Here is a 10,899-nt window from a genome sequence, read left to right on the forward strand (position 1 = left end):
TTCCATCGAATAATCCCAGGTTCGACGCCCAGCACGAAATTTGTTCTTAAATGTTTTCTTTCTTTCTCACTTGGTGCGGTAATTTTAAAACGTCACAACCGTGACGGAAGTACGTCATGGAAGTTTTGGTTAACCCCGTCATAAAACACTTTCGTGTTAAAATTACGAGCCAAGTGCGCGCAACTACATTTTTCTTTATAGGCGATGTGCAGTATTGGGCAGTAAGATTGTGTTAGGAGATATTAGATGCGGAGCATCTAATACTCGAGGCTTGTAGTGCGGCGCCGTCCGCAAGCTTCCTCCTCCTTCTTCCACCATCTGTGCATCCCTTCCTCCTCTACACACCGCGCGCGCTTCACTCCTCCACCATCTGTGCACCCTTCCTCCTCTACACACCCAAGGAGGATTAAAAAAATTGCTGGAGTGGAAATGATTGCGCAGATGTGAAGCGTTCCTCTGGCAAGATGGCGGCTGTGGCGGCCATCTTACTAGGGGCATGATAAAGTGTCGCCGTTCAGCGATCGAAAACGAAGCGTTTCCCTCGCACGCCCAACGAGTTTAATGCAACCAACATTTTTGGGGCCTCATAGTGCTCCAAGTGCGTCTTAAAGTCACTAGTTTTCCGTAGTGAGCCTCTAATTGGAGGCAAAGTTTTTTGAAGATTCAGTCATCCATATTTGTTTCTGAGCGTTATTTCGTCAGGAACAACCATCCTTTAATATAGAACTACCGTAGTATTTACATAACGTATCAAAGCCACTTGATCTTTAAGCGGGCACTATCAGAAAAGAGCATGTTTCCGCCATCTTGGCAGTGGCAATAGGTGGCTTCACTTCTGCTGGCAAGGCATCGTAGGAGCTTCCACTCCAGCAACTTTTCTTTAATTCTCCTTGTACACACCGCGTGCGCTTCTCCTCTTCACGAACATTCGCTAGCTGTATAATGTAGCGCGCATGCGCCGTCACGCTTCGAGAACATCGGCAGCTGACGCGCGCGCATGCGCCGTCACGCTTCGAGAACATCGGCAGCTGACGCGCGCGCATGCGCCGTTGCGCTTCTCCCCCTTCTCGAACATTCGACAGCTGACAGTGCATGCGCCGTCGCGCTGTATATATACTCAAGGTCGGCGCTCGCTCGCTCAGTTGCCGCTCGTCGGTTGGTTTGTACGGCGCGTCGACGTCCAAGGTCGCGGTGAAATGAATTCCAACGAATCCACAAACACAATGATCGACGTCCCTTCGACCAGCGCCGCCCTTTCGCATACGTGTGTACATGTTCACTCATTTAACACCCCTCCTACAACCACGTTAACCAATTTAGCCATCGACCCAAGTAAGTCGCAATTTAACACCCCATTTCACAACCACGTTAACCAATTTAGCCATCGACCCAAGTAAGTCGCACTTTAACACCCCGTTAACCAATTATATGCTCCGCATCCTCCTCAGTGTTCCCCCGAGGGAAGCTGCGGGCAATTTTTTTTTTATTTCTACTCGACCAGTAGGTGGGCCGATTCGAAGCTACCTCTCTCATCCATACGTTCGCCTTTGTTCGTGTATTCTCAAGGATGAGGTGAAATGGCTGCGCTTAAAGGATATGTGCAGAACGCCTCGTGCAAGCATTCAGTCTCGGCAGCACATCGATGTTGAGTGTTGATGAAGTGACAGTCCTCCGTGCAACAGCTGCCAGCAGATGGACTGCATAGACAGGTAAAAGTAGTGAAATACTATAAATTGCAGTATTTGGCCTGGCATTCAATACTGGCCACAATTCTTTTTTTACGTTTTTTCAGTCTTCAGTAACTCTTTGCATCTGTGCTATATTACTGTATGAGCTTATTGTCCATGCATATCACTCTTAAGAAATTTGTGGCGATATTTTTTTATGGGCCAATACATGTATTCCCATCAATGCGTTCTTGTTTTATGTATGATCGTATACTTCAGCTGGATGCGGATATATTTTGTTACTTCGCCTGTAGCTGTATACTGCGTCCACAATCCTGTCATCACTTAATTACTTGACTTTTCCGCTGACATCTTTCTAATGCTACTAGTTATACGAAAGGGCACCGGCTCCGTCAAACCTGAACATTAATTCTTGCGTCCCACAGTATTAATTTTTTTATTTATTTATCTTCATTTATTGATTTATTTATATATTTATTAAAACGCTCGAATAATTCGACATCTGTGAGTTTGTTACGTTCGCATTTGTTCATTCTACAGCCAGACGTATCGCCGAGTTTGTGCTCGTTTGGTCTCAGTTTATCAAAGTAACAATTATATGAAGATAGCCTTTACTCATTAGCACACAGCTTGTCCTGCTCCAAATAAGCACAAGTCAGGTCTAAATGATGGGTATGCATTGAGAAAAAAAATTTTAATAGAATATTTTTCCCGCCAACACGTATAAGTACCACGACGCATTGTCAAGGCCACTGTGGTGTAGTTTAGTGGCAATGATGTTGCGCTGCTGAGCTTCAGGTCACCAGTTCGCACCCTGTCACGGCAGCCTCACTCTTTGAGAGGCGACAACACGAGAAAACACTCATGTACTTGCATTCGTGTTCACGCGTGAAAAATAGACATTAATACATAATATTTACCACACGCTGCCCACACACTATATATTGTCGTTTCCCACACAGGATACTACCCAATTTCGTAATTTAACTCATTAACAAGTTCTCTCACAACTTTTGTTTACAAGCCACCCTCTCTATCAGCGGGTTTCGTTGTAGGCGATCCTAAGCGATCAAAATGCGATTGTATGCGCGCTTGCTTGTCGAACGAAGTATCTTGCAATATGTTGCACAAGCTGTCACGAACTATAATGTCCATAGAACACACAATGCCTTGTGACAGCGTTTTGTCCTTCGCTTTTAACGCTACAAGATGTACGACGGTGCCGACAAATAGCGTAATGCACAGAGATGACTGCGTCCAAAGGCGATGACAACTGTAAGCTTCATGCTACGCGTCTTCTTCGTAAAATACATTCATATCACGCTCCAATGCGACGAAAGAAATAAAACACTATTAAACTCTTACGCAACACTATACTTTTCGTACTAGACGAGCTTCAAGAGAAGAAAAAAAAACGACTCACGAGCGCAATAAAAATAACTGTGATGTATCCTGCTGGCCTACAAAATTTATTTGTAGTGCGTAACAAGAAACGCCAATAACTATGTATATATATATATATATATATATATATATATATATATATATATATATATATATATATACTTTTTGAGCTATTTCTACAAGTGTTCATCCGCTTATTTCATAGAAGCTTCTCAAGTGGGTCAAAATAAAGAGCAGAGAACGTGCGCGGGTGTCAGCGCAGGTATAGTGAGGAGTGTGCAAACACCTACCAAGTTTGCCTATCAAAGCTGGCAGTAAATATCAGCACACGAAAATATCTCGGTTAGAAACATGCGAGTTTAAAGGACACAGTCAACCCCGCTTCGTCTCGTTCAGAACTCCACAATAAAAACATGAAACAACCCCTTATTGCCTCCTCAAAATAAGATCTTTGAGTAAAAGCGCTGCTATGAAATTGGTGGTGACAGTTTTCGCGCTTGACACCCAGAGTTTCGCTTCTGGCTTTGCGTTCACGTGCAAACGCAACAGCGTCAGTGATCGATGACATATCTTTAGGCTTTACCACACGCACGCGTTGCAGCGCGTCAGCGCGAGTCTTTCTGACGCTGCGCCGTGTTCGCTCTCTGGTGAGGGAGAGAGCGCGCATCAATGCGTAGCCGTGCGCCCTCTCTCTCTATAGAGAGAGGGTGCGGCGCCGCGTCATAGAGCCAAGCGCTGCAACGCGTACGTGCGGCCAGGCCTTCACGTCTACGCGGACGCAGCGGAATATGCGTAAGGATCCCGCATGGCCCTTGCGGTGGCTGACAATCAGGCAAATCTTCTAATTTCGTGCTCAATTATCACAAATTCCTCCACAGAGCCAGAAGAGGCAGCTATTGCGCTTGTTCTCGTCTCAGCATCCGCCAGCACAATCATTAGCGACTAGAAATCAGCTATTATGAACAACGCTAATGGCTTGATATTTCGTACCGCTGCTCGCTTGCTACGTTTCTGGCAGCCTCAGCGTTCCACAACCCACATCTGGATGCCAGCACATGCCGGCCTCCTTGGCAACGCGAGGCTCATTCTCTAGCCCGAGGTCTCACATTTAGGGGAGGAGAAATGGAGCCCCCTCCACAGGTCGAGGAGCGCTTGCTCTCTTTTCGTGGTATTCTATCGTATTACCGGGATCCACGAAGAATATACACACCCCCAGCCCCAACCCTAAACATAGCGCAGCCCGCACATTGGCGACGCCTACAAACTCGGACTGCTCCATACTCCGTATTACTAAAATCCCGTTACCCAGACCAATTCCCCTCTTCGTGCAAACTTTGCGGCAAGGCAGGAGAAATCCTCCACATACTCCTCACATGTCCCACCTTCCCACATCCCCCACCTCCGGCTGTGGCAGTGTCATACTGGGAGACCATCATGACCAGCACTTCTGCGTTTGATCAGCGCCGGATCATCTCGTGCGACATGAAGAGGATAGCACTTCGGGGGCTTTCATTTGCTTTGTAAGGGTGCCTTCTCACCGTGAGGGAGCGCCCACGTTCCATGAGGGGGCTCGACCACCACGCTCGAAAGTGGAAATAAATGTTTCTATACCACCACCACGAACGAGATCAAGTGTTGAATGGACGCCTACGCACCTGCACTGCATGTTTGGGCGCAGCGTGCAACCCGGAGCGCCATGCGAGTTCTTGCGCGCGAAGCAGCACTGGTCGTGGCAGTCTTTCTCCTCGTAGCCGCAGTCGCATTGCTCTTTGTCCTCGCGCACGTTGTTACCGCAGAAGGACTCCTGGTGAGCTAATAGGAAACAAGGAGTACGTTACACGGGACAACTCGTGAAACTGTTCGCATAAACGAGTATAAAGATTGTCGAGGTAGTAAAGACCGTTCTGGCCTGCATATTTACAGCACCCTGCCGTCCAAGCAAAGAGAGGGGCCGAAAGAAAAGTTAATGGACAATAAATAAAATATCTCGAGTTTTACTTCTCCAAACCACAACAAGACGGAGGGGCGCCGTAGTGGTGGTCTCCGGAAATTTTGAACATCTGGTGTTCCTTAAAAGGCACTGACCTCTTACAGTGCACGGGCCTCTATACTATTTCACACCCATTGAAATGTGACTGCCGCGGCCGAGATCGAACGCGCAACCTTTGGGTCCGTAGCCGAGCCCCCTAAACGCTACAACACCACAACGTACAAACTAACATAAACACAAAAAATATCGAAGCAATAAAAACATGGTGAAAAAATATAACACAGTATATATAACAAATACAGTTAAATTCTTTCATTTTATAATCGGGAGCTTTGCTCGTTGAGCAGTTCAAAAGTTTCTGAGAGCCCTACGACACAAGCACCAAGGTCAAGACGCGTTAGCAAGCGATAGATCGGGCAGTTTTTCAGACGAACTTTAGCTTCGGGTCTCGCATACTTGTTGATAATCTTCGGGAATCCACCTACTCGAGTAAGTTAATTTATTTAAAACATGTTGGTGAGAAATACGGGAAGCCGAAACGTACAGAGGAAGCAGTTCTCCCGGTCGTACTTTCTTTCGAGGATGAAGCGCACTAGATGCCCCACGCTGCGCCTGCTGCACGGAGAGAAGAGCCGGTTGTTCGGCTCCAGCCCAGTAGTGGCTCGTGGATACATGATGTAGTTGCCTCTGGGACTGCCAGGCGTGCACTCCGGCGTTTCGTCGTGCTATGCGTGAGATGCGAGCACAAGTTAAGCTGCTGTAAATCACGGGCAGTCCCTATGTCAGAACAGCGATTATAAAACATAGAAGGAAGACAGTCACGTCAGACCCCTCTAAGACTATAGCACCAGGGAAGATATGGGCTCCCGATAGGTAGTCATCAAATTACTTCTTTTATTTTTACATCCATTACATTGTTCCTTCCTCGTCACTCTGACGATTGCCCAGGTGGCGATGTACTGAATCCAGGATCGGTACAATTTTTACAAACCAATGATGTGATAACTTCATAAAATGGCGTCATGTGACAAGTGACGTAATTTGAGTAGCGTCAGTCCTGTAAACGCCAGGCGCTCAATTTTTCTTAATTTTTCTACTCATGAAACATAAAAGGTTGTCGACGTAAGAACACTTCTTGTTCTCATGTAATACTGCTGATACATTTGACCTGAAGTTGGTGCGGCACGCTAGATGTTGAGATTGAGATCGCGAAACTGTCTGCAAGCGACAGTTTTCACCGCTTCTCGGAGCTGTCATCTTTGACCGGAGCTCAGGTTGCACCACTGTGAATGGAACAAATTACCACGAAAGTATGCGGTCTGTCCTTATCCACGTTGGCCACAAGTGTGCGCTCTTCATCGATTAAGCCGTAACCAAATGCTATATTTAAGCCACTGTGCGCGTCGCGTTGACACGTGATAACTCGGCTTGGGACTAAGTATGGTTGCTGTGATCGAGTTTCCTATATATACACTAGAGGGACCTCTGGTGCTAGAGTGTCTACGGGAGCTGCAACGCACGGCGCTTCACCGAGCATGAGAATGATGGGTATATAGTACTCGGATTTGTCTAATCTTCGTAATCTGGCTCCATGTGTGTTGTTGCGGCTTGAAGCTGCTTTTTTACTAAACTTAACTCGGCAAATTTTCGGCGGTCGCGCTACGCCACCGAAACACAGCAATAAACGAAGCCACAAGTACGATTCGCCACCCGCAAGTACGAAGACTAGGCAAATCCGTGTACTGTCCATCATTCCCATGGTCGCTGAACGATCACAACGCCAGAGGCCCCTCTAGTTAATTTTGGGAAACACTATGGTTGCTGTAACAGCGGCATTGACGGTAAAACGGCCTGACATATATTAGGGTGAGATTCCGGTCAAAATGGAGGCGCCAGACTCGCCAAGTTAGTCCACTAGGAGAGCGAAGGAAACGGAACTACATTCCGAATCCCAGCAACGCGAAGGTCATCTGCACACGCTGAGATGAAGCAAGCTCAACTTAGCCACCTTAACGCTTCTTATGCATATAAATTGTGTATCAACTTTTTTCTTTCATATAATGTATTAAAAATTGTTCGGGCTTTACGCCGTAAAACCACGATGCAAGTATGAGACACGTGGTAGTGTACGGTTACAAAAAATTCGACCACTTGGGTTTTTTTTTTTAAGTGCACTGCATGCGCCTCCGACATTTCTCCTGCTTTGAAATGCAGCCGCCGTCGCCAGTACTTGATCAGACAAGCTTCGGGTGAGCAGCCAAGATACATAAACACGAGCCATCGTGACGAATTTTGAGCATATCGTAAGCGCCTTGGAAACATTTAGGAGCTAGCTTCTAAAGCTCGGACCCTGTCTGTCGGCCGTCAGCGTGTCCACCAGTGTTGATTGATACGTGAGGTTTAAAGTCCCAAATTCACTATATGATTGTGAGAGACACCGTAGTAAAGGGGTTTTGAATTTTTATCACCTGGGCTTCTTTAACGTGCACCCAAACCTGAGCACACGGGCCTAGAACAGTTTCCAGTCTACACATCTCGGGTCACCGCTCACGGTCGGCGCTCCGGTTGCCTCTCCGGTAATTCTAACGATGCTCACTAGATGGTGCACCGTCACCCAAGGCATCAGTTTTCGATGGCCCGCGCGTTCACCTCCTCGCTGCTACGTCCAATTCGTTCTCGCCGCTTCGTAGGCACTACAGCCCATGACAAGTGTCCTACGATGAGTGTTACGCATGGGCACCGATATTCTCCCAATCCATGTCCCGCCGCGGTGGTCTAGTGGCTAAGTACTCGGCTGCTGACCCACAGGTCGTGGGATCAAATCCCGGCTGCATTTTCGATGGAGGCGGGATTTCCGGAGCCCTCCACTGCGGCATCTCTCATAATCATATGGTAGTTCTGGGACGTGAAACCACACATTATTCAACTTCCTAAGCCCCTTCACCTGCCTGCTCTCAACCCCGTTGAAGAACGCCTGATAGATACACGCCTGCCATTTGTGAGCGTTAGGCATTTGACTCACGGCAGTGACCAGTATGATATAAACTATGGGCATTGGTTAACATGCCAATCGGCGAGGCTAACAACGTGCAGTGCCGGCTGCGGAACGTGTCCTATGCAATGCTGCCTTCGACGTGCACATCATGCTTCAGCTCGTAAACAGGCCTTTGTACAAAAATGTTCTCGCCAAAATGCGCCCCATGCACCCCTGAGCAAGCTCCTCTAACATCAATCACTTTGTGGACATGGCGTTGATTAGTTTCCTTCTAACAAGCAACCTGGGGTGTCGCGATTTTATTGCGTCTTTTTTTGTGGGAATCTAAGCTTCCTTCTAACGACATCTTGGTTATGAGTTTCTAGCTCAACTATCAAACGTGGAAACCTTCAGCGCAGTGCGCCTATACGAAATGTATCAAGAAATATGTCCGAAACCCTCAAAAATCACAGCAATGCGGTATTTGTTCGATGTCTTCAGAATCACTTGTACTGTAGCCGAAGATATTCTAAATGGCTAGACACATTTTGGGATTGTAATTAAGAAAGCTAAAGTAATTATTATTTCGTGGAGGTATGCAGTCATATAAAAAGGGAGAGTTGAAGTTATTCACGCGAAGAAAATGTTGAAGATTTGAGATTTCGAAAAGGGTGTCTAATTATAATTGCACAGTAATAAACTTCAACCAAATTCTGCGGTTAAAACGAAACGTGGAAGAGAGAAATGACCATACTGTTTTGGAATATCCAAGATAAGTGAGCGCTGTTTTATCAACCATCAGCCGACTTCGTTGTGTGGGTATGTGAGCTGCGCTTGCAATTATAGCACGCTTGGCGCACATACCTTAGCGAACCGGTGAAGAGCTACGCTCCTGTAATGGTTTTCCTGAGCATTCACGTCATTCTGGTTGATTGCTTATTGCGCAGGTCGGTGCATCGGTTTCACCGTGGTATTTGGTTGAATTTCATTGCACCGCAATAATTACTTGAGTTCACTTTATTCTATATCTCAAAGCTGCGATGAATTTTTCGAATGCAGCGCCGCGGTTGTCTCATTTGACACAACATCCTAATTCTGCTAATTAAGCCGGTGGCTCCCTGAGCTTTCTGTTCAGTCTTGTTAAAATGCCTGTGGCTACAGAACAAATAATTGTGGAGACAGCGAGCAAATATCCCCTTTTTTCTGATTTACAAATATTTTGCACACATTCCTCGAAACACCTCTTGTACGTGTATATTTCTTTGGTTCGTACGAGTACAAGCTGTACGAGCTGTACACTCAACAGACTAAGTCATTAGTGTGGTTCGTGAGCAAACACCCGCTTTCACAGGTGCCTTCCTCGGCGTTGCTCAAAGTGACAGACTTTAGAGCTGTACCGGCCCAGGCTATGTATTTTATTAAGTTTTTTCATTAAAGCAAGACGTTAAATGCACCAATACTATTACTTATAGCTTTGCCGCAAGGACTTACTGCTAAGTTGAGTCAACAAACTGTTGTTATCTTCATAGAAAACTTTTGAAGTTACGCGGGATTCGGTTTTACCGCACTGCCGCTACCATGCCAATATAAGGGTGAGTAAAAAAATTGCCCGCAGCTTCCCTCGGGGGAACAATGAGGAGGATGCGGAGCATATAATTGGTTAACGGGGTGTTAAAGTGCGACTTACTTGGGTCGATGGCTAAATTGGTTAACGTGGTTGTGAAATGGGGTGGTAAATTGCGACTTACTTGGGTCGATTGCTAAATTGGTTAACGTGGTTGTAGGAGGGGGTGTTAAATGAGTGAACACGTACACACGTATGCGAAAGGGCGGCGCTGGTCGAAGGGACGTCGATCATTGTGTTTGTGGATTCGTTGGAATTCATTTCACCGTGACCTTGGACGTCGACGCGCCGTGCAAACCAACCGACGAGCGGCAACTGAGCGAGCGAGCGCCGGCCTTGAGTATATATACAGCGCGACGGCGCATGCACTGTCAGCTGTCGAATGTTCGAGAAGGGGGAGAAGCGCAACGGCGCATGCGCGCGCGTCAGCTGCCGATGTTCTCGAAGCGCGACGGCGCATGCGCGCGCGTCAGCTGCCGATGTTCTCGAAGCGTGACGGCGCATGCGCGCTACATTATACAGCTAGCGAATGTTCGTGAAGAGGAGAAGCGCACGCGGTGTGTAGAGGAGGAAGGGTGCACAGATGGTGGAGGAGTGAAGCGCGCGCGGTGTGTAGAGGAGGAAGGGATGCACAGATGGTGGAAGAAGGAGGAGGAAGCTTGCGGACGGCGCCGCACTACAAGCCTCGAGTATTAGATGCTCCGCATCTAATACTGAAAAATTATTGATGGCATGACAGCTTTTGGCTCTCACATACTAGAGTACCTAATACTCTTAATTGTTATTTTGCACTTTCAAATGCGAAAGCATTTCTTAGCGCGGTGAACGGCGCTATTGGCTGCTCGGCGTAAGCATGATCTCTGTCTGCAGGTACTGTACTCACCGGGGATCCGTAGCTGTGTCCGATCTCATGGGCGAAAGTTACTTCACTTATGGCTGCCACAACGGGTCCGCCGTGCAACAGGAAAGTGATGACGCCCGTGTTGAGCGCCAATTGCACCCTGCCATCGCGCGTGTTCACCATGCGAAACTTCTCGCACGCGCCACCGGGCTCTGCGAAACAGCCGTGAAAAGCCCTCAAATTCAGGCATGACGATAGTTATAGCGCGAGAACAAAACGACTACACAGAGGCAAGAAGGACACGAAAGACGTGTAGTCGTTTTGTTCTCGCGCTATAACTATCGTCATTCCATACCAACTAGCCCAAGCTGCCACACT

The sequence above is a fragment of the Rhipicephalus microplus genome, chromosome 4 (assembly GCF_043290135.1).
Source record: "Rhipicephalus microplus isolate Deutch F79 chromosome 4, USDA_Rmic, whole genome shotgun sequence".
In the NCBI taxonomy this organism is placed as follows: domain Eukaryota; kingdom Metazoa; phylum Arthropoda; class Arachnida; order Ixodida; family Ixodidae; genus Rhipicephalus; species Rhipicephalus microplus.